The 25,825-nt window shown below is 38.5% G+C and overlaps 1 long non-coding RNA gene across 2 annotated transcripts; it reads left to right on the top strand.

Moving 5' to 3' along the window:
* Positions 1-20,423: 20,423 nt before the first annotated feature.
* On the top strand, positions 20,424-21,939 carry LOC147581968 (uncharacterized). Of its 2 annotated transcripts, none has more exons than XR_015249808.1 (2): positions 20,424-20,489; positions 21,421-21,939. It is a non-coding gene; the product is annotated as an uncharacterized LOC147581968 (long non-coding RNA). The 2 variants fall into 2 exon arrangements; XR_015249809.1 differs by having other exon boundaries at positions 20,425-20,489; positions 21,424-21,939.
* The last annotated feature ends 3,886 nt before the right edge of the window (positions 21,940-25,825 follow it).

Raw genomic sequence — 25,825 nt, 5'->3', positions numbered from 1 at the left:
AGAGAGAGAGAGAGACAGAGCATGAGTGGGGGAGGGGCAGAGAGAGAGGGAGACACAGAATCTGAAGAAGCTCCAGGCTCTGAGCTGTCAGCACAGAGCCCAACCCGGGGCTCAAACTCACAGACCGCGAGATCATGACCTGAGCCGAAGTCGGACGCTCAACGGACTGAGCCACCCAGGTGCCCCAAACTTGTATCATTTTTAACTCTGAACTACATCTCAGATAAACTCTGTTAAGCCATGTCCACTATTTCCATTGTCTAACTGCCATTGCATCAGCCTAGTTCAGAGCAACAACTTCTCACGTGGTCTCCTTTTCAACAAACATCATTCTCTCCATTTCGTTCAAATGGTGAAGTCAGAGTGGTTTCTTTAAAACTGTAAATTAGATCACAAGGGTTTTATCTCTGCTGAAAACCTCTCATTGTCTTTTTATTTTTGTTAGAATCCAAATTCCTTAGGCAAAATACCTAAGTGAACTTGCTTCTGCTTTCATTTCTAACTTCTCTTCTCATGAATCTCCCCATTTAGCTTAAATGTTTACTACTTTCTAGTCTTTTCTCTCTTTTATTAGTTTTACATTATATCAAACTCTCTCCTGCCTCCAGGCTTTTGTGCTTTCTGTTCCCTTGGAACAGCATGTCCTTACCTGTGTTTTCTCATGTGAGCTACTTATCACTCTACAGGACTCTGACAAAACTACACTTTAGAGAATGTTTCTTTGACTATACTATCAACAAAAGACCCCCTTCACCTCCCATCCTCCTTCTCCCGGCATATAGCCACCACATGTTTATCAAGTCAACTCTTGAGTCTAGACATCTGATCAAGAATCTTTCACAACACCCAGGACATTTTTAAATGTTGTTGATACCAGCTTATTTGGGGAAGCCGCTTAGTACATGTTAAGAATATATTTGGGTGACTCAACTACATTAGTTGATTTTTCATTTCCACTAAATACAAAGCCAGTGATACACAGGGATTTCCTGTTTTGTACTCCATTTAATTCTCAGTGCCAAACAGATTGTAGTCAATAATATGTGCCAAATAAATTTTTATTGAATCAATAAATGAAAATATGAACGTAAAACAGACAGTCTGCAAAGTACTGGGGATCCAATGATCGGCCCCAATGGTTCTAACCATTAAGTAGCTTTCAGTGTTGTGAAGAAATACGTGGACACAAATAATGGTATAATAAAAATCTATTGATGTAAATGCCATGCAAGAGGAAAGAAAAGCTTACTTAAACTTTACCTTAGTAGAGAAAACACTCACTTCTTATTAGAAGTAATATTCCACCATCTACTTTTCATCAAAGCACATTTTCCTAAGCTTTAGATCAAAAGCTTAAATAAGAGACATAAACCCTTAGTATAATGCCTAGCTGTCAGCAATATATTTACTTTCTCTTTCAAAGAAGTCAAATTAATGTAGAAGTAAGAACACTAGTCACTAGGAGTAATGTGCAATGATTTCGGGAAGCTTTGACATCAACTTGTTTGTATTTTATGAAAATATTTTTATGATATTAATGCATAAAAATTATGTATTAAAAATATGCCTCAGTATATAAAATTAGAGACTCTGGATTAAACCTGCATAGATTTAAATCACAGAGCCCTCACTTTCTAATACAGTGCAACATAACCATGAGCAAATTGTTCAAACACTATGTCATAGTTTTGTTTGTTTTTTATGAGAATAAGAATAATACCAACTCATAAAATATTTTACCAGTTTAATAAGGGAATTTATATGAAATTATAACAATATACAATATTAGTATAAATTGTATGTCAAATATTTAGTTTTATTGACTTTATTTATAATTTTAAAAGAAGAAAAAATCTAAACCTAAGCTAGAGGTTAATTGGGTGATATGTTTGAAAAAGCTAAAAAGATATGTATACCTTTACTCCAGATTTTTATAGTTTAAAGAAGATACTCTGAAGATATACTTGCATTTCTTTTTTTTTTTTTTTTTTAATTTTTTTTTTCAACGTTTATTTATTTTTGGGACAGAGAGAGACAGAGCATGAACGGGGGAGGGTGAGAGAGAGAGGGAGACACAGAATCGGAAACAGGCTCCAGGCTCCGAGCCATCAGCCCAGAGCCTGACGCGGGGCTCGAACTCACGGACCGCGAGATCGTGACCTGGCTGAAGTCGGACGCTTAACCGACTGTGCCACCCAGGCGCCCCTATACTTGCATTTCTTAACAAAGGATTAGCTGCAACAAGATTAATTAAAGTAGTAATAATATAGAAATAATATAAACATTGAATAATTCGGCAAATGTTAAAGATGAAGAACTTGTCATTAAATTATGTGCCAGATGGACACTTATTTTAAGGATGGAAGCAATGTCTTGCAAGGCTGAAACATGTTTTCAAGCAGTATATTTATTTATTCCTATATGCATTGAATTTGGTCTGACAGGATATGCATCAGGAAATTATTGAAACATATGGTTAGTAAAATAATGGGTATCTCTTCTTATTTTACTTATTTCAGTTGTCTAATATTTTCACAAGGTATATGGATTTTGCACAGTGATTTTTACTTTATTTTAAGAAAAAACAAGCCTTAGTTAAATGAAGGTAGTTGAATAAAAATTCTATAACTGGGAGGAAAAAATATATGAAATCACTCATACGGGTTCCTTGTAACATATTTATTTTGAAAGTAAATTAGCAGGAACACATTAATAAGAGATCATCTCTGCTCCAATGTTCTCATTACTTGGCTGGTTGCATATTGTTTCAGCAGAATTTTTGTATATTTTCCAAGTGTCCTTACAGAAAAGATCTACTTTAAACTAATTTTGCTTACTTATACCTATCAGGGTTTCATCGAATTCTAAAAGATTACATAGAAAGATTTTTTGAAGAAACAAGTAACTATAAAATAACAAGCTTTTTGTTCTGTTTCTTTCCTTTATAACCAACTTCATGCAGAATCTAATGTCAGAGGTAGGGTGGTCTGGCAGAGTAATATAGGGGATTGATGACAAAGCTGGTGCTGAACATTAAATCAGCACAGCAAGTAAACACAAGTACATGGAATCAGAAAGGGATTTAGTGTGGGTACATAAAGTTTAAGACCTTTAATTCCACAACGCCAGCACTCTGACATCATGAAATACTGAATAACAAATAAAGAAGTATAATATTTAAAGAACCAACAAGAATTTTAAATATGTTCATGGCTGCATGTAATTTAAATTTGATACATTATAATTCAAAGTCAACTGGATGGAGCTGTTCAAAGGCAATATTTTGAGGTACCCATTTGAACTATATATTTTTCTCCTACAAAATATAATTTACATTTCCAATGATTGTATGTTTGGTCAATATGACCCCTGCCATGTTTTGATTTATATCCCAATTTCATTCTTATTTTCGTAGCTGTAACAGAAGGCTCTTCCTATGCCTCTGCAATTTAAGGCTGATAATGAAACATAAAGGAAATGGACATAATAGTTAAAACTGAATTATTCTATGATACGTTGTATGGCTGCTAAAAGGTGATTTTAACATAAATTGAATATAACTAAGCTGCTTCTAGTGTATCTCAGGGAGTATGATTACATTACTGGATAACTAAGTATACATACTTTAAAGCTCATGTACAAATGGGCTTTATGTAAAGTCACGCAGGCCATACGTTCAATAGGACTCGAACTTTGTTTAATTCCCTGCTGTTGTCATCTTAAAATTGTTAATAATCTTTGAATAAGAGAACTTACATTTTCTTTTTTTTTTTTTTGACCTGAAAATTATATAGCCAGTTCTGTGTACAGAAAATTAAAGTTTACTATAACTCATTTTAATAGTCATAATATCCTAATACATCACTGCATTCAAGGCTGCTCTGTCATCCTTAATATTTTCTAAACTAATGTTTTTCAATTATCTATTGATGCATAACTAATGATTCCAAAATTCAGTAGCTTAACAAAAGCCATTTCATTCTACCCCCTTATATTTTGATGAGGAATTCAGCCAGGGGTATTAGGGTAATATGGACACAGAATTTATTTTTAGACAGAAATTACTTTGTACGTATTACTTTTATGTCTCTTAAGTTATTTTATAGACATAGTTATGAATATATATATATATATATATATATATATATACACACACATAGATATAACAAAATAAAATCAATGTAAGTAAGTAGATATTGGTATATATGTTTATAGGTAGAAATAAAATATGTGGATATAGTTCCATCTATTTCCTCACTAGACTGAAAATTCCATTGGGTCGGTATTGGTTTCATTATTTAGTGTTTTGTATTTGCATCGTAGTTCTTATTAAATTGTCCTGAACCTAGATTGGACTTTGTAGTCTGTTCTAGTATGAATTTCTGAAATTAAAAGCAAAGAAAAAAAGCTCATATGTATTAGATAAACATGGACATGATGTCAGTATAATATGGAAGTCACATTGGTTTACAAATTGTTAATATTTGCATTGCAAGGTGATGGTAATCGAACACAAATTACACAAATGCAGGTGAGTGCTATGATGAATTTCAGTATGGTATATGAAAGCCATGTACACTACTCACTCCCTCCTATCTCTGCATGCTATCATGGAAGGGTTTACTATATTGTTCTTTTCAATTCCTGTCCATGTATCTATCTCAGCATACGTGAGTATTTCTTACATTCTTTTTTTTTTTTTTTTTTAAGACCAGGTAAGATCTCTTTTCTTAAGTTTATTTATTTATTTTGCAAGAGAGAGAAAGAGCACCTATGTGAGAGGGATAGAGGCAGAGTGAGAGGGGGAGAGAGAGAGAGAGAGAGAGAGAGAGAGAGAGAATCTCAAGCAGGCTCCATCCTAATAGTGCAGAGGGCTTAGATCTAGCGCACTGGGCTTGTTTTGGACCTGAGTCAAAATCAAGAGTTGGATGGATGCTTATCCAACTGAGTCACCCACATGCCCTTCCTTACATTCCTTTTTATCCAGTTGGTTTCACATTGTTAAAAAGACACGCTTCTATTTGGTGGAGCTTATTTATTAGGATTTTAATATACATGTTTTCAAAAATCTGCAGTTTATTTTGTTGAAATTGTAAGACTTTTGTAATTAGATGCAGAGGTTTTGAAGGTGTGTTTTAATGCTACTCTTCCTTTACCATTTTTAGGGCAAAATTCTGAAGAATGAGAGGTTTCCTAATATGCATATATTGTGTCTTAGCAGAAACATCCACTTATGTTTATTTGTTGAGTTAAATTTACTTTGCATATATAAGTGGCATCACATCAACAAAATTTACTTTGTATATGTAAATGGCATAATGATTTTATTTCTGTCATCTGCATAGCATTTTAAATTATAGTAAATATGATAAATATTTAAATGATTGTCACTTGACTTTATAGAAGCAAAAAACGATTTTTTTAAGCAGAGAGTGATTGAAAACAATATACTTTAAAATGGCTTTAAATATTTTATTATTGGATATTTAATCTCCTCTTATATGATTCTTCTATGCAAAGAGACCCAATTACACCCTCTTTATAAATATCAGTTAAATATGAACCCAGCCATCTTTGGGAAAGAATTCACAGATTGTGTCAGATTGTCAAATACTTTTCCCAATGGAGCCTAATCATTTAAGGGAATAAAAAGAAATTTAATTTTAAATAATATCACAAAAATTGAAATTTCTTAAAATTATACCAGTAGGTGTATTTTCAAAAAAATAACAATGCTCTTTTACATATGAAAAATAATAAAGCCACAACCAGGAAGTAAATAAAATTAAAACAAAACAGGACATACTTCCATGAGTTTGATCTATGTAAGAAGGATAAGTGAGTTTGATCTATGTAACAAGGATAAGTCATAATGATCTTCATGACTCCTAAAAGTAGAAAGGGGAAAAGCTTTTACTTTTTTAATGATAATTTTTGTGAGATTTTCAAAATTCAGACTTCATTATTTTTTTTTTGACCAGTTTAAGGTTCACAGAATAATTGAGCAGAAGGTGCAGATATTTCCTACATATTCTTTGCCTCCCCACATGCACAGTCATTTCTATTAGCAAAATCTTTCACTACAATGGTACATTTGTCACAACTGATGAACCCACATGGACACATCATAATCACCCAAAGTCTATTGTTCACATTATGGTTCAGATTTGCTGTAGTACATTCTATGGGTTTAAACAAATTTATAATGACATGTAACTATCATTATGGTATCATATAGAGTAGTTTCACTGTTCTGAAAATCCTCTGTGCTATGCCTATTCATCCATTGCTTCCCCCACAATCCTTAGCAACCACTGATTATTTTTTTACTGTCTTTATAGTTTTGCCTTCTCCAGGATGTCATATAGTTAGAATCATATAGCATATAGCCTTTTCAGATTGCCTTCTTTCACTTGGTAATATGCATTCAAGTTTCCTCTGTCTTTTCATGGCTCGATAGCTCATTTCTTTTTAGCACTGAATAATATTCCGCTGTCTGGATGTACCACAATTTATTCATTCACCTACTGAAGGACAACTTGATCGCTGTAAGTTTTGGCAATTTTGAATAAAACGGTTATAAACATCTATGCACAGATTTTTTTGTGTGTACATCATTCTCAACTGGGTAAATACCAAGAAACATGATTGTTGAATGGTATGGTAAGATTATGTTTAGTTTTATAGGAAACTGCCACACTGTCTTCCCAAGTGGTTGTCCTAATTTACAATCACACTAGCAATCAATAAGAGTTCCTGATGCTCCATATTCTCACCAGCATTTGGTGTTGTCGTGTTCTAGATTTTGGCCATTCTAATAGCTGTATGGGTTTATCTCATTGTTGTCCTTATTTTTTTATGCACAAAAAGTTTCATAACTTCTGATAAATGGAGCTATGTATTAAGGGAGATTACGGATAGAAACTATGATAAATTCTCCAAAAATAATAGATAAAATACATTTATGTAACACAGTTTTGTCTTCCTTAGGTAAGTATTCAGTGAATCCTAATTATTATTGTACAATGTCGCAAAAAGAAAAAAAACCTTTAATTTTCCTTAATATTACACTTTGCTCTGTGGATTAATGAAGGAAAGGTGACTAAAGTGTTACCATGAAGAAGTGATAATGAAAAGATAGATTGTGTCAGTAGTTTTAGTCAATTTTTAAAATGAATATTTAACAGTTAACACTTTGACAAAACTATATATGCTGTCATGTTGCCTTTACTTAATTACTACTAAATTGTATCTTTTCCAAAGTAATAAGTGCTCTTAATTATCTGGTGTGGAAGTGGAACTGACACTGGAAGGAGTGACTTAATTCAATAAAAGCAGTCGTTTATATCATTCATTCTATTCATAAATTCAACATTGTTGTTTATTGACTATGAAAATATTTAACGTTCTAGATGAAGAACCTAAATAGTAGGCTATTTTTAAAATGAATCTGAAATATCTGCCAAATACAGTCAGGTACATATGTAAGAAAGTTGAAAATACTGATGTATTTTGAGGGGACTCAGTTTTTTGGTACTAATATACCTGAGTCAAATCTAATGGAGAGTTAAAGATGCGAACTGTGGAGTCACATTGACTTGCATTCCTATCCTAGTCTTTTTGACACCATTTGGTCACAATAGGGAAGTTACTTAATCTCCAAATTTCTAACCCAGAGAAAATAGCCGTGTTAATACTTAAAAAAAAGTCTGAGTGACTGGATGACTCAGTCTGGAGAGTGTGCCACTCCTGATTTTGGGGTTGTAAGTTCAAGCCCCATGTTAGGTGAAGAGGTTACTTAAGAATAAAATCTTTAAAAAAGTGGGAACAACAGGCACTCCTATATAATATCTTATTAATTTATATAATTATTAGTATCATTATTCCATTTTTGAGATGGATAACAGATAAATGTATATTGGAGGTTTTGTTGGGGGGGCAGTGCCAATAATATATATTTTAATATAGTCTCCCAATTTTCATTTAGATGCTGAATACCAATTCCACTAATCAACCAATTAAAATTGTAATGTAACCAGAGATTCTTTTTTCTTCAAGAATATTTGAATTGTCTATTACTTAGTAGTTTTCAATTTTGCTAAGTTATTCAACAGCCATCCATTTAACACCTCTTTTCTATGAACTAGGAACAGTTAGAACAGAGAAATGTGAATTAATTTCCTTGCTTCCAACAATAAACTCAGAGTTTATTAGAGAAAATAGAAATACAAATAAGGTTACATAATAGCTTACTGTTTTGTGTGTATTTTAATTAACTATGTGGTGATTTAAATGCAAAGGGTATATGCACATTTTACTCAATGAGGTCTTATATTAGTCCAAAATAATGCATCCAATAACCTTTTGAGTATTTCTGTGAAACTGTGCATATTCCTGTTTGCTATTTTTGGTACTTTTGGAAAAGCACCTTCCAGATTAATATTAATGTTATCCATATACTGCATCACTTAGAAAAAGAAAACATATTATCTTTCTTTGATTGTTGGGAGTGAAAATTCTATATTCTATATTGAATATTGAATATATTGAATATTCTATATTCTATATTGAATATATTCTATATTCAATATATTCTATATTGTTGGGAGTGCAAGTTCTATATTACATAACAAAAGAAAAAAATTAGAAGTCAGAATCTCAAATTTTGGTAAAAGTCATAGTTATTGAGATCTAGAAGCTGACATAAGCAATTCTAAACCAATAAGTCATGAAAAGGAAAACTCTTGCTTCACAGAAGTCCACAGAAAGAAGAGTGTGAAGAACAAGGATCCTCACCACATCTGAATATTACTATCCTTGAGGTGAAGTAGGCTATGGAAAACTCCAAACAGGTTAAGGAATGAACCTGTAAGTAAGAGGTTAATCTTTCTTTCTGGGTATCTAGGGAACTAACTCAAAATGTGTTCCTGAGCCAATAAGGTTGTGCCTCTCGTGATTGGGAATGACACATTGGTGTTTAAGGCAAAAAAGAGCCTCTGTGTCTTTTTTGATTCCTCTGTGATGGGAAAAGGACCCAGGTATTGGAGAGTATCCCCAATGAAAGAGGAAAATGTAATTTATAGTTTAATCCATTGGGCTTGGCAAATGGTTACGAAAGAAAGAAAGAAAGAAAGAAAGAAAGAAAGAAAGAAAGAAAAGAAAGAAAGGAGCGAAGAAGGAAGGAAGGAATATTTAAAGAAAAGAAAAGAAATAAAAAGAAAAGAAAAGAAAGGAAAAGAAAAGAAAAGAAAAAGAAACCTGAAAAGAAAGCAGAAAAGAAAAAAAAGCAGAAAAGAAAAGAAAGCAAAAAAGAAAAGAAAGAGAAGGTGATTCTAAGACAGACACTGCAACATAGACTGCTTGGGCAAGTTCTGAGATGGAGAAAGCAATGATGACTCAGAGGATCTAGTGCAGGTCAAAACTAAGACTCTTCTGAATCAATGAGCAGTAAATTACTTGACCTTAACAATGCTGATTAAGGTCAGCACAAAATAATCATATTTGTGACATCAGCAGCAAGAGTCTCAGGATGCCCTGCGAGCTGCGAGGCTCAGTAGTCCCTCACGATCACTCTGAGGAGATGTAAAATTCATTGCAATGAAAAGCAAACATACTGACCATCTTTAACATGATTTTTTTTTTTGTATTCATAACCTTCAGGTATTTTTCTATGATAACTGTTTGGAATCTACTGCTTTAGTTTTAACATTTGTGGATCCAGTATGTAACTAATCCCTTTTTAATTGCTTTTTAGACTGGTTCCAATTTTTAACTATTAGAAAAAAAAATGACAGGTTGGACAATTATGCATACATCTTTTTACACTTGTCTAACTATTCCTTTTCATAAATCCCTGTAAGTAGAAAAAATGGATCAAAGGTTATCAGTATTTCAAATTTTGAAATATTATATAGATTTTCCTCCAGAGAGGTTATTAACATTAGTATTATCACAAAATGTATAAAATTCCTGTGTTATATACCTTTACAGTGAAGAGAGATTTTTACTGAGAGATAAATAATTTTTGTATGGATATTTTTGGATCATTATATGTCTTTCACACTACTTGTCCTTTTTTTTCTATTGACATATATCTGGCATCTACATTTTCATTTAACTTGGAGCAGGCATTTTTTTTATTAAAAGAATTTACTTACTTCAGATTAGGTAAAATATTAGCAAAATTTTAGAAAAAAACATTTTTTTCACTTTTTTATGATTATCTACAAAGCACTCTAAATTTCTTGAAAGGGCTCATTATAAATAAATATAACCTCAAAAATAAAACTTCTAATTAACGAAAAGGTGGTAAGCTTTCTTTCAGCAGGTTGAAGGACACAAGTCATAGGTCAGAGGCTACCAAAGAGAAAGTAGGCTTACTCAAGGAACAGTTTCTGTTTATTGCCAAACTCAAATAATTATGATTGTTTTCTTGTATATGAGTGATCTATTGTTACATTATAACATATAAAGTTTTAAAATATATATTAGGTTATTGGTTATAAATTTATATTTTATTTATGGGAAAAATTCCCTCATGGAAATAGCTTTTATATCAATTTTACATATCTTTTATTTAAGTTGATTTATTTATTTTGAAAGAGAAAGAGAGAGAGAGAGAGAAGGAGAGAAAGTTTGAGCAGGGGAGAAGCAGAGAGAGAGGGTGCGAGAGAAGCCCAAGCAGGCTCCACACTGTTAGTACCAGAGCCGATGCAGGGCTCAAACTCAGGAACAGTGAGATCATGACCTGAGTTGAAACCAAGAGTCCAATGCTTAAGCTGACTGAACCACCGAGGCATAACCAATTTTACATATCTGATGCAACTTTCTATATATCTGATATATTGTGACTTATAAGAAATATATATTATATAATATTTGGTCATTCAGATAACTAAAATATATTTCCCCTATATATTTGATTTTGTCCATGGTTCTAGGATCACAGCTCCTAAAATTCCTGGAATATCCTGTAATAAAAGCAATAAAAGTGTCTTTTGTTATGTTAATAAAGCGATTTTTAGAAAGCCTTTAGGTAACCTAAGGGTGGGGGCTGATTGCCAGTGAGGCCAACCCTGTGGTTAGAAGGTTGGGACTTTTCCCAACCGTTCCATTGAAGGAAGCAGGTCTGGAGATTGAGTGTAATGGCTGATGTCTGAATCAATTGCAGTAGTCTCCATTATCCACTGTTTCCCTTTCCGCAGTTTTACTTTCCAAGGTTTTAGTCATAGGTAGTCAACTTTGGTCTGGGAGCAGATGATCTTCCTTGTGAATCTGCAGAAAGCCAATAGTAGCCTATCTCTACATCAAAGTGCCTACGTCATTCACTTCACTTCCTTACATAGGCATTTTATGATATCACATCATCACAGGAAGGGTGAGAACAGTACAGTAAGATATTTTGAGAGAGAGAAAGAAAGACCATATTCATATACTTTTCTTAAAGTACATTATTATAATCATTCTATTATTAGTTATTATTGATTATCTCTTACTCATAACAAGCTCTTCATAGGTATGTGTATATAGGAAAAAACATAGTATATACAGGATGTTGTACTCCCTGCAGATAAGGGGGGTGGGGGGCTACTATATGCCAATGTAACGAAGCCTCCATCAAATTTCAAAAGGATGGGGGCGCCTGGGTGGCGCAGTCGGTTAAGCGTCCGACTTCAGCCAGGTCACGATCTCGCGGTCCGGGAGTTCGAGCCCCGCGTCAGGCTCTGGGCTGATGGCTCGGAGCCTGGAGCCTGTTTCCGATTCTGTGTCTCTCTCTCTCTCTGCCCCTCCCCCGTTCATGCTCTGTCTCTCTCTGTCCCAAAAATAAATAAACGTTGAAAAAAAAAATTTCAAAAGGATGAGGTTTGGAGAACACATGGCAATTTGGGGAGAGTGGCACTTTCATAGAGAGGATGGAAGCTGTGCATACTTTCCCCATGCCTTGCCCTAAGCATCTCTTCCATCAAGTGTTTCTCTGAGCTCTGTGAGCTGCTGTAGCAAATTAAACCCAAGGAGAAGATCCTGGAAACTGTGATTTATAGCCAGTTGGTCAGAAGTACAGGTAACAACCTGAACTTGTGACTGGTGCCTGAAATCCAAGGAGGGAGTCTGGAACCTCCAACCTATAGCCGATTGGTCAGAAGCACAAATGACACTTGCGACCGGTGTCTGAGGTGTGCGTGGTGGGGATGTAGTCTTGTAGGACTGATCCTGAATCTGTAGAATATGACGCTTTCTCTGGATATATAGTATTAGAATTGAGTTGAACTGTAGGACTCCGAGCTGGTGTCTAAGTATTGCTTGTTGGTGTGGAGAACCCCTCCCACCACATTAAAACTGATGTCAGAAAGAAATTAATATCTATAATCACTACTTCTGTGATATTTTAGGGAATGTGAGAACAGTTAACGACAGAGGACAGAATATTCGTTGTGAATTACAAATAACTGTGAATCTTGAGTTCTTTCCCATCAAATACCTTGGTTGAACCTTCTTGGTTCAGAAGAATAATTTATTTTTTTACCAGTTTAAAGCTAAGGTTAACTAAAATAGTATTATCAGTAATAAAGTAAAACTTCAAAAGTTTTTTTAAGAAGCATAAATACAAGCTATGACAAATTGCACTTGTATTTTCTTGAAGAGAAAGTCACCATATTATTTTCTTTAAAATTCTCTTCGGGTATTCAAATAGCAAAAAACTTAACAATTTTACTTTGCACTCATCAAATGCATCTTGTAAAATGAATTTTGAAAAGTGGTTTCACGAATTTGAATAATTCCCAGTGTGATTTTTTTAATTGCAAGTAAGCGAGAGAACATATTGACACCTTATTTTTGATTATATATACATATATACGATTTGCAATGCAAAAATAAGAAACTAAATAATGAAAATACTGGAAATCTTAAATCATTAGGAGTTTAGTAAATCAACAGGGGTTGGAAGCTCAAAAGCAAATACAATTTAGGATTTCTGGTAGAGAATTAGCTTCTGGTTAGGTGCTGAGAAGGAAAGCAGGTAAAAAGCAGATGAAAGGAGCCAGCCAGTTGTCTGAGGATGGATACTCTCCTTGCATGCTTTTGGCTTCTGCAATCTTTCTTGTCTCCTGTATCAGCCAGCAGCCAGGAACCAGAAGCTGCACTGTATTATCCCCGCCCAACCCCGAAGCACATAGGTATAAAAAGCCAGTAAAACCCCAGCAGGACGTTCAATCGTTAAAGGTGACTCTGCTGGCCCGGCACCTGCGTGAAATAAACAGTCTTTTCTGATACCCGGAGTGCGTGTCACTTGTCCCTTCCTGTGTGCCAAGTATTTGCTGCAACATTTTCGTGCATTGGGAAACCTACAGCCGTGCTGTCCCCTTGCACCATTGTTGTCTAGAGCCAGCGGGAGCAGGAGCCAGAGCACCAACATTTCGGCCCGCGACGGGAAGGAAGGTGTGGCACGAGTGGTTTCGCTGAACTCTGACCCTCACCGCCAGATAATAGCCAACTGCAGCCACGTTCTCACAGACCCTGGGGGGGAGTTTTCAAAAATCCTGCCAGGAAGGGACATCGGATCAGGTGAGTGTCTGCGGGGACCCAGGACTGAGTTCAGACCCTAGAGGCAGAAGGGGATCTTGGTCACCACCCGGGGCGACATAGTCACCACATAGGACAGGGAAGACCTGGGTGGAAGTCTGCAATCTCTGAATGTGTGTGTGAGTGTCCGTGCTCCACGGTTTCAGCTAGGGAGCCCGAGTGGGTCTTACCCTGTGAGTCTGCTATGACCTCATATGGCTCAAGGCAGAATCAGGTCTGTGGAGGCCTGATCTTAGGGGTTTATACTGACCTGCCAATGCTAAAAGGCATCTAAGTCCTTGTGAGGGGAGAGGCCAGGCAGATGAAATGACCTCTGCCCTCATGTTTCCCCTGCGACACTGTACATTGGGAGGGTTCCATCTAGGATACCAGGATGGGGAGAAATTCCTCAAAACCAACTGTTTTGGAGTGTATGATTAAGAATTGTAGGGGCGCCTGGGTGGCGCAGTCGGTTAAGCGTCCGACTTCAGCCAGGTCACGATCTCGCGGTCCGTGAGTTCGAGCCCCGCGTCGGGCTCTGGGCTGATGGCTCGGAGCCTGGAGCCTGTTTCCGATTCTGTGTCTCCCTCTCTCTCTGGCCCTCCCCCGTTCATGCTCTGTCTCTCTCTGTCCCAAAAATAAATAAAAACGTTGGAAAAAAAAATTAAAAAAAAAAAAAAAGAATTGTAAAAAAGGATTTTCAGATGACTATGGGGTCAAATTGACCCCCCTCCCCGGGGAAATTACGCACCCTTTGTGAATTAAAATGGCTGACTTTGGTGTAGGCTGGGCCCCTGAGGGCACCATAGGTGTCCCCACAGTCTGAGCTGTTTATAAAATAGTGGCAATGCTTGGCCACCTAGATCAATTCCCATACATCAATCAGTAACTGGAAATAGCCCAAGTCAAGCCTCCTTGGGTCTAGTTCTGCATTAATAGTAAGGGACAATGTAGGGTCTTAGTGGCACAGGCCAAGAAGAAGACCTCACAGCAGAAAAAAACCACCCCCCATCCTCCAAGAAAATACAGAAGAAGTCCTTCCATTTATGCCACCATATGCCCCCAGCATCCCTTCAGTCGAGGGAAGGGAACCTCGCCTGCCTGACAGTCCACTCCCCACGGTTTCACCTCCACCAACAGCCAGTCTTCCCCAGCAAGGGACACATGAACTAGTAGGAAGATGCCTTAGGTCATCATCTTAAGGTCCAAGGCCCCCCATGGCAATGCAGATGCCATTGGGGGAGACTAGAGGTCTCCAGAGAATAGGCCCTGATGGGACCCTACAAGAGGGGGGATCAGTTTTCTACTACCAACCGTTCTCCATTACTGACCTTCTCAACTGGAAACATAACATGCCACCCTACTCTGAGAAGCTACAGGCAATGATAGATCTCCTACAGTCTACAATCCTGCCTGGGTTGACTGTCAGCAGCTTCTGCTTACCCTTTTCAACATGGAAGAGCATAGACAAAATGTCACCAAAGCCAGAAAATGGCTCCAGACTCAGGCACCAGATGGACAACTAGATGTTGAGGCTTGGGCATGGGAGGCTATGCCTGAAAAGGAGCCCCGTTGGGACCCCAACATAGAAGCAGGAAGGGCCAGATTAAAAAGATACCAACATGCCTTCTTCCAAGGGGTAAAAGCAGGGGCCAAAAATCTCACCAACATGGAAAATGTAGCTGAGGTCCTACAAATGCCAGAAGACAACCCTGCTGACTTCTATGAAAGATTATGTGAAACTTTCAGAGTTTACACTCCATTTGACCCTGAAGTCCCCCAAAACTAGCACATAGTCAATGCTGCCTTTGAGGGATAGGCCCAAGCTGACATTAGACAGACACTCCAAAAATTGGAAGGATTCACTGGAAAAAACTCCACCGAACTATTGGAAATCGCCAACGATATTTTTGTAAATTGGGATTGAGCTTCCAGAAAGGAGGAAGACCAAAGAATGAAACAAAAGGCAGCTCTCCTGGTCTTGGCCTTGGGGCAACCACCCCCTCTGAAAGGGCTCCCACAGAAATGACAAGGGATTCAAGAACAACAAAAAAAAAGGGTGCCACTGGGACAGGATCAATATGCCTATGGCGAAGAATTTGATCCCTGGAAAAATGAATGCCCTAACCACCAAAAAGGAAAACCACAAACCTCCAATCCACCCAGTCACTACCAACCAGAGCCACCTGAGGCTGACTTGATCAGACTATCAGGAATATACTCTGATTAGGAAAGACCAGGCTCTATCCAACTAGGTCCCCATGAGCCCATGGTCAAAATGAAGGTAGGGAGACAGACAATAGATTTCATGGTCAACACTGGGGCCGAACACTTTGTGGTGACACAAAGTCGGGTCAAGAAGTCACCATTGTAGGAACCACTGGGATGCAAACCCAAAGGTAATTTTTCAGTTCCCAACAATGCTGGCTGGGGCGTCACCAAATAGTTCACGAATCTACCTGACTGCCCAGTCTCACTGTTAGGTAGAGACCTCCAAGCCAAGTTGAGCGCAGAAATAGCCTTCACCTTGATGGGCAGATGTAATTGCGCCTAAACGAAAACGCCCAACTCATGATTTTGTCCCTGTCATCAGGAATTCCATGGGAAGAGGAATGGAGATTATATACTTCCCCTCCCGGTGAGCCAACCATGGCCCCCAAGCTAGAAGCTGAATTCCCTTCAATTTGGGCAAAAGAAACACCCCTGGTCTGGCAAAAAAAAAAATAAATAAAAAAAAAAAATAAAGAAAAAAGAAAACCAAAACAACCCCCAATATTAATTGACCTAAAGCCTGGGGCCCAACCTGTCAAAATATGCCAATATATGATCCCATGCTAGGCATGCCTGGGGATCCAGACATACTTGGACATCTACTCAAATGGGGACTTCTAAAACAATGCCAGTCCCCATGGAATATTCCCCTGCTGTCCTTGAAAAAGCCTGGGACAAATGATTACTGTCCTGTACAGGATCTAAGAGCCATTAATGAAGCAGTCATCATTCTGCATTTCTAACCCATATACTCTACTCTACTAGGACTCATACCCTCTGAAGCAGGATGGTTCACATATCTAGATTTAAAGGACACCTTCTATTGTCTCCAGCTAGTGCCTAATAGCCAACCCCTATTTGCCCTTGAATGGGAAAACCGTACCACAAGGGCAAAGGAACAATTCACTTGGACTAGACTGCCACAAGGATTCAAAAATTCACCAACATTATTCAGTGGAGCACTGGCATATGGCTTAGGTTTCTGGGACAGGACCTAAGGTGTGTCTTCCTCCAACATGTGGACAATCTTCTGCTAGCCAGTCTCATGCAGACCCAATGCTGGGAGGGAACCAGGGCCCTACTCAGGCTACTAGCAGAGGCGGGATACCAGGTGTCAAAGAAAAAGGCACAGATTTGCCCACAGGAAGTTAAATATTTGGACTTCAAAATTACCCAAGGCAAATGGATGCCGGGAGCCAAAAGGAAATAGGCAATCTGTGCCATTTTGGTTCCCACTACCCACCGGCAGGTCCAAGAGTTCCTTGGAGCAGCAGGATTCTGTGGCATATGGATCCCAGGATTCTTGGAGTTGGCCAGACCTTTATATGAGGCACTAAAGGGGGAAGAAAGGGCACCCCTTTTCTGAGGCCCTAATCAAGAAAAGGCATTTAAAACTCTAAAACCAAAACTCACAGATACTGGCCTTGGGACTCCCAGATGTATCACACAATTTCAACATGAAAGCAATGGGGTGGCCCTGGGGGTTCTCACCCAGGAATTTGGACCTGGGCAAGACCAGTGGCATTACTTTCAAAGCAGATTGACTCAGTTGTGGCAGGATGGCCACCCTGTTTGAGGGCCCTGGCAGCCACCACACATTTAATCGAGGAAGCGGACAAACTCACATTGGCGAAAAACATAAATGTTAAGGTTCCCCATTCTGTTATTACCTTGATGGATGCTGGAGAACAACACTGGCTAACTCATGCTTGAACGACACATCATCAGGGACTGCTATGTGAGAACCCATGAATAAGATTGGAAGCCATAAAAACTCGAAACCCTGCCACTTTCTTGCCTTTAGTGGCAGGACCTCCAGAGCATGATTGTCTACAGGTACTTGATGAAGTCTGTTCTAGCCCACCTGACCTATCATACAGGCCCTCACAAAATCCTGACCTCATCCTGTACACTGAGGGCAGCAGCTTTGTGAATGAAGGCAAAAGATACACTGGTTATGTGGTAGGCTCTGATTTTGAGGTCATAGAAGCAAAGGCCATTCCACAGGGGTGGTCAGCCCAGAGAGCAGAACTGTACTAGAGTACTAGAACTCAGTAAAGACAAATGGGCCAACATATACACTAACTCGTGCTATGCCTTTGCCACTCTACATGTACATAGGGCTCTATACAAGGAGAGAGGACTTTTGACCACAGGAGGAAAACAAAAAAAGAATCAGGAAGAAATCCTAAAGCTATTAAGGGCAGTCTGGGAACGGAGGTAAGTAGCAGTCATCCACTGCAAGGGACACCAAAGAGGAAAAGACTCAGTGTCAGAAGATAACTGACAGGCTGACACCACAGCTAAACAAGCAGTGGGAAAACAAACGTCCTTGAAAATCATTCTGGCCCCGGAACTGCCAACTTCCCCAAGGTGCACAATCCAAGAAACAAAATGAGCACAACAGGAAAAAGGAGGCCGGACAAAAGAAGGATGGTGGGTACTTCCAGACCAAAGAGTCTATATATCAGAGCAGCTAGCCTACCAGGTGGTTCTCCAACAGCATGAGCTCACCCACCTAGGAAAAACCACCCTTGAAACCTTATTGAGCTTCTACTATGTAATTGTTCAACTCCCTCTGTGCCTTGGTCTCTCAACACTGCCTCTGTGCTCCAAATAATATCAAAAAAGGGCCCCACTGGGCGCATGGGAATCCAACGCTGTGGACAGGCATGCTTCAAGGATTTGGAAGTGGACTTTACCGAAATAAGACCCAGTGGAGGATACAATTTTCTTCCAGTATTCATCTGCACGTTTTCAGGTTAGGTTGAGGCCTACCCCACACACACCCAGAAGGCAAGAGAAGTAACCAAGGCCTTGCTAAGGGATATCATTCCCAGACATGGAATGCTGTTAATCATAGCTTCAGACAATGGCCCAGATTTTGTAGTCGAGGTGGTGCAACAAGTAACCGAAACGTTAGGTATCCAGTGGAACTTACACGCAGCCTACCTGCCCCAGAGTTCAGGGAAAGTGGAACATATGAACTGAACCCTTAAATCAGCCATGGCAAAACTATGTCAGGAAACTAACCTGCCCTGGCCAGATATACTACTCCTAGCTCTCCTCTGAATATGCTATACACTCTGGGCAAAAATAGGATTCTCCCCATTCAAGATCCTATATGGAAGGCCCCCTCCACTAGTCAAAACAAGGGGACCTGACAGAGCTAGGAAATTTAGAAATACAAAAGCAACTACAAGGATTAGGAAAAACCATATTTGAGATACATAGATGGGTGACAGACAGGATACCTATTTCCCTAGGAATAACTGTATAACCCCACAAACCTTGGGATCAGGTTTGGATTAAAGATTGGGAAAGGGAACCACTCAGACCTACCTGAAAGGAACCCTATTTAGTTTTGCGAACCACACCCACAGCCCTCAAGATTGCAGGACTAACTGCCTGAATCCACCATCCTTGAGTAAAGGCAGCCCACCTGTCACCTGACAACCACTTGGAATGGAAAGTGACTGCTAACCAGAATAATCTTTTACAGATCATTTTTAAGAAGATAGCAGATGATAAGCCGCCTACAGCCAACACCTGAGAACTCTCCGTAACCAGAAGCCTGAGGAAATCACCAAGCAATTTAAATGAACTATAACAAATCATTCTCTCTCAAATTTCATTGTCATCCCCTACCTGTTTCTCTTTCTATACTTGTTGCTATACTTTTTGCTGTAGGGCTTACCCAAGTTACTCCCACAGACTGGCGCCTCAGTCACAAACTCTTGTTAGCTTTCCTCTACTTACTAGTGTCAGGATGTCTTATTCTCCTTAGATGTATATGATCTGAGTTATGATTGATGTCCCCTATTTGGAATAAGAAACTGTCAGGAACCTACCCTAACACACAAAAAAATTTCTCCTACTGTTAATGCTGAGTTCTCTCATAAGAATTGATGTCCCTCCTCAATGTAATGATGACTGTTTCAAGACCAGCACATGAGCTCCTCCCTTTCCCCTGCCCTGAATAGCCTAAAACAACCCCTAGGACAGGGAACTACACACAAGGCCTTCACCAAATGCACATATCAACATGCAAAATGTTATCAGTCAGCCTCGCTCTGTTCCCACAATGAAAAAACTTATTGGCAAGGAAGAATTAAAGCAAGACACCTTTCACAGGGAACAATCATGTCATGGAATCCCAGACAAATATGCCTGCTAGGCACAATAAACCCACTTTGGATTGTCTGATGGAGGGGGAGTCCAAGGCCAGGACTGTAAGGAGTCATCCCAACAGGAGGTACAAAATTCCATAAAGCAAACTTCTGGAAATCTGTCCAGGAGACCCAAACTTCCAAAAATCAGACTCAGTGGCCCTTATGACTTTAACTTCTGCTCATACCAGATTCTAAATTCAGCCCATCATCTTCTCAACTCCTCTAACCCTAATTAGCCAAGGACTGTTGGTTTTGTCTCTCTCTAACCCCTTATGTTATGAGGCTGCCCCAGACCCAGGTAATGTAATCAAAATGGCTATCCCCCACAACATGTCAACAGATAACATAACTGTCACAATAGGGCCCATGGTTACTGATATGAAGGTAATTGGGTGGGCCTCCTTATGTTTTAAAGACCAGTGGGGAACAACCCCTCTACATAACTTAACTAACAACCAGTGAAACCAAGCTGAGATATACAAACAGGTAAAAACCATGAGTCACCCTGTTTCATTCCCCCTGTGGGAATATTCTTTGTTTGTGGAATTATTGCTTATTTGTGCCTGCCTGCTAACGGGATAGGAATTTACACTTTTGCATTCCTAACCCCCCAAATAAATATTCTCTCCAACAACCGATCCCTTATAATTCCCTTGGCCGCACATACCTGGTCTAAATGAGCTATCCAAGCTATACCTCTAATAATTGGACTGGGAATCACTGCCAGAGTAAGTAGTGGAATTGGGGGAGTAGACTCATCTATTTCCTTCTACCAAGAACTATCCCAAGATCTGACAGATGACATAGAACAAGTTGCAAACTCTTCAGTAACCCTACAAGACCTAGCTCTTTAGCAGTAGTAGTATTACAAAATAGAAGACAGTTTACCTGTTAACTGCTGAGAAGGGGAGAACATGTCTCTTCCTAACATGAGGATGCTACTTCTATGTTAACCAATCAAGGATAGAGGTATGGCCCAACAACTAAAGGAATGGTTCATCAAATAGAGGAAAGAATTAACAGACTGACGGAACTCTTGCAGCAATATATGGAACTGGGTATCCTGGCTACTCCCTTTATCTGGTCCTCCCCTAATGGACCTAATGGACTAATTCATAACCCTTCTGTTTGGTCCTTATATTCTTTTTTTTTTTTTTTTAATTTTTTTTCAACGTTTTTATTTATTTTTGGGACAGAGAGAGACAGAGCATGAACGGGGGAGGGGCAGAGAGAGAGGGAGACACAGAATCGGAAACAGGCTCCGAGCCACCAGCCCAGAGCCCGACGCGGGGCTCGAACTCACGGACCGCGAGATCGTGACCTGGCTGAAGTCGGAAGCTTAACCGACTGCGCCACCCAGGCGCCCCTGGTCCTTATATTCTTAACAAGCTAACCATATGTCTTTCTTCTTGCCTAGAAGCTATAATACTCCAGATGATGCTCCAGTTGGACTATTCTAGCTGTCGCTACTCTCCTTTGGATGGCAAAGAACCCTAGCTGTCACATTCCTCCCTTCGACGTCCCTGTCCAGCAGGAAGAAGCCAGAACGGTCTTCACCCCTCCTCCCATGGCCGCAAAGGATTCCCTGGCCTCAACAAACTGATTTTCTCTAAGTCTGCTACAGCAGCTTGAGAATCAAGGGTGGGGTGGGAATGGGGGGGTGGGAGGTAGGGATGAGAAGGATAGTTGGTAAAAAGCAGATAAAAAGGGGCAGCCAGATGTCTGGGGCAGGATACTCCCCTTGCATGCTTTTGGCTTCTACAATCTTGCTTGCCTCTTGTATCAGCCAGAAGCCAGGAACTGTACTAGCCCCGCCCAACCCGGAAGCACGTATGTATAAAAAACCAGTAAAACCATAGCAGGATGCACAGTCTTTAAAGGTGACTCTGCTGGCCCAGCACCTGTGCGAAATAAACAGTCTTTTCTGATTCCCGGAGTACGTGTCACTTGTCCCTTCCTGGGTGCTGGGTATTAGCTATAAATGTTCAAAAACTGTTACAGAAACATCAATTATCTGGTAGTTACCTAGGAGATAACCTTCCCTATACAGAACACAGATGATAAATTTTGCAGATACCCACGAAGGCCTATACTTACGGTAGTCCCAGTAATACATCCCATGTGTTTATGCCCCACCTGTCCCCAAACATGGCAAATTGGAACAACAAATTAAAAATATCTGGAGGTACACTTATATCAATAAAAATAGTTTCTGAAATCAAGACAAGAGATAGAAGTAGTATATAAAGATAATCCCTGAACTCAGCAAACACTAATGTGGAGGGACAAGTTGCAGGGAAAAAAAATTAAAAAAAGATTTCAGAGTAGAATTTCTTCTAGATTTTGCTCTTAATCCTCAAGGATTGGGAACATTGTAAAGATGAAAACTAAAGGCAACATCTTCATTTGACTGTAGTACTAGATATAATAATTTTGCATGGCACATGAAAAATTTAAAATTGTGTGTAACCATTTTTTTTTTTTAATTTTTTTTTCAACTTTTTATTTATTTTTGGGACAGAGAGAGACAGAGCATGAACGGGGGAGGGGCAGAGAGAGAGGGAGACACAGAATCGGAAACAGGCTCCAGGCTCCGAGCCATCAGCCCAGAGCCTGACGCGGGGCTCGAACCCACGGACCGCGAGATCGTGACCTGGCTGAAGTCGGACGCTTAACCGACTGCGCCACCCAGGCGCCCCTGTGTGTAACCATTTTTAATTGGAATATTTAAAAATTGTCTTAGTTCTGAATATATATCATTCAGATATTCCCTCCCTTTTTGTCCTTCTTCTTATCTATGCTCATTGCAATATGCTTGGAATAAGACCTTCCTGGGATTGCTCTTGTTTGAGATCGATTTCCCATTGAATGAAAGCCAATATTAATGAATTTGTTGAGTAAGGAAGATAAGAAGCTTTGGAGAGGGAAAAGGGGTCTTCTAGTTTCTCATAATATCTAGGCAATTTCATCCAGAAGCTAAGGGTTCTATCTCATGTTTTTGTTTTTGTTTTCTTTTTCTTGCTCACACACCATGCAGGGACTCTCTGCAGCCCTGCACATATTTGGGGTCCCTTTCTTTCACGACCACCTTTTCACTAGGGCTACCTGAAGTTTTTTTATTCCTACAATCTTAAATATGGTATATTTGACTCTCATTGTTTTCAGTGACACATTTGCTCATATCTCAGAGAAAGTGACAAATGCCATGTAGTGTAGTGGGTAGTAGTAAGGCACTAACTCTCCCCATTAAACATTTAGCTCTCTCTCTCTAGTGAAAGTAATACAGTCTTGGATTAAAGCTCAGGACAGGAATGGTGTTTATAATCCCTGAGCTACATAGAAAACTTTTCAAAAAATTTTTGTTCATATATTCAGGAGGTAAATAGCATTGTCATTAAGAAAGTTAATATTAGCACAGTGTTTAAGGAACACAGTGAAGCCAATAAATCTGCCATTTATTAGCTGGATTACCATGGTCAAGTAATTTAACATCTGTGTACCTTGGTTTCCTTGCCTATAAAATGAGCATAATTGTAGTATGGACCTCCCAGGCTTATGCTGAGGATAAAATTAGTTAACGCCTGTAAAACACTAGTACAAGTCCTTTTCTCTATGGTGTTGTGTTATGTCAGTGTTTGCTGTTCCACTGAACTTTTCTGAAATAGCCACTTATTTTCCTCAATTTTATAAAATTTACACATTTAAGCTACTGATCTACATCATTTATGCAGCCACTTCTTCTATTAATAAGTTCATCTTTCCAAAATAGCCTAAACTAAAGCAATAATAATTTGAGAAAGGAAAAGCTGAACTTTCCCATTGCTATATTAATGACGTGTAATGAAAGACCTGTTAATTTTTGAGTAGTTTATTTAAAAATCCCATGAAGGTGAGAACAATGTTAAAACAAAACAAAAACAAAAAGCTATTTGAGCTTTTGTTTGCTAGATCCTGTGCTAAATTTTTTGTAACTATTTAATCATTACAACAAATTTACAGTTATTAAGATGACCTAATGAGGCACAGGGATAACTCAGCTAATATCTCAAGTTAAGTAAACTGTACCATCTCAGGTTCAGTAAGTGGAAGGAATCAGGACTGGAACTCAGGTAGGTGGATTCAAGAACCCATCCTTCAGAGGACCTGGTGATTTGACATTTATGAGAATTTTGCCCTAATTGTGGAGGCAGAAAATATTGTAGAGAGGTCAAAGATACCAAGACAGGAAGATTTTCCCAGGACTAAAATATTTTCCCAATTCTCTAAGTGACGTGGTTCTCTGTTTTAGTTTTTGTTGGGTCTTAATCTACATGTGGTCTTCCTAGGGTGGTATGTAATTCTCCAGTTGAGAGCCTGATGGTGTTTACTACTGTTTCTCTTCCTTAGACAGTCTGAAATCCCACAGGTCCATGATTTCACTAAAAATCTCATTCTAATTTTCATTCACTTTCTGCTCATTTCTTTGCTTTTTTAAAATCTGCACAGCTCAAGGATCCAACATTGGATTTACTTCCCTGTGTCTCCCTTCTCCCTGTGATTTTAGCCAGGCAAGTTCTGGCTACCTTGGTAGTCTCAAATTTTGATTTTCCTTTCTTTTTTGTTAAGCTCCATGAGATTTTCAAATGTTCTGTTGTCTTCTCTGACCATTGGGTGAAATCCTCCACCTAGTATTTTTAGTCATACACTCTATGCCAAGATTCATCAAACATTTTGAGAGTCCAGAGTTATATAAATAATCTGGCTTAAGCTTTCTAACTATACCAAAGTTAGATATATTATTTTCATTTTATAGATGTGAAACTTGAGCCTCAGAAAGGTCACATAACTTGCCCAAAATGGCACAGGAAGAATTGGAGGCAGATATCTCTCTAATCTCTACACTCAATTCACTACACAAGAATCCTTCCCAGATGTAATCTAAAATCAATGGGGAAAATAATGGTGATAGAAATGTAAATAGGAACTAAATTTATGTAGGTGCTAATGAAATTGCACTTTTTCAAACATTAATGTATTTTATTCTCTAACTGAAAGAGGTAGGAGATAAAGTAGTTTTGAATTTTAAATATTTAACCTATTATTAAAGTTATGGATATAAGCCCCAACAGTAAACAACTTTTGCAAGAAGACCTTTTAATATAGATGACCTAAGGAGGAATTAATAGAATACCACAATTAGAAAGGAACACAACTCAACCTACAGCCTACCATAATTGGTGATCCCTGCATTGTTCTACCATCCCTTGACATTCCACTTGGAGGCAAATTTATTTTTTTTTCTTATGCAGAGAAGTAAATAAATCTCCTATGTTTATTTCTATTGGCTGTTTTCTAGGCATTGAAAGTAGAATTGGACAGATGAACACATTGGGGAGGCACATACACATGTGAGGAATATAAAAGCAAACATAGTATATTAAAAGGTTAAAATGAGCTCCAGAATAATAGGGTGGTAATTTTAGCCAGAATAAGTAAGAATCAGTGGGGGAGGCAATAATACTATGCTGTCACAGTTAAGATTGTGATGCAGTGAGCAAACAAATAGTTCAATGCTGGAATTTCAAAGAAAACTAAACCGTAAAACAGATCTTTGTGAAGGAGAGTACAAGAGTAGTTGGTTGTTAAGTTTTGTATTAATATATGTTGAAACTCTTTCTATAAGGTATATTAAAATGCAAACAAGAATACTAATATGAATACATTAAAAACTTACAATGGCTCCGGTAACATATCAGATTTTGGTATTGTTTCAGACAAAACAATCCCGTTAAATTGGATTTTGAAGGATGTGAGGGTAGGAATTTAAGCTTAATAAAGTTTTG

Source organism: Puma concolor, chromosome B1, assembly GCF_028749965.1.
Source record: "Puma concolor isolate L17-30 chromosome B1, mPumCon1.1.hap2, whole genome shotgun sequence".
Taxonomy (NCBI): Eukaryota; Metazoa; Chordata; class Mammalia; order Carnivora; family Felidae; genus Puma; species Puma concolor.
This window is presented reverse-complemented; position numbering and strand designations above follow the sequence as displayed.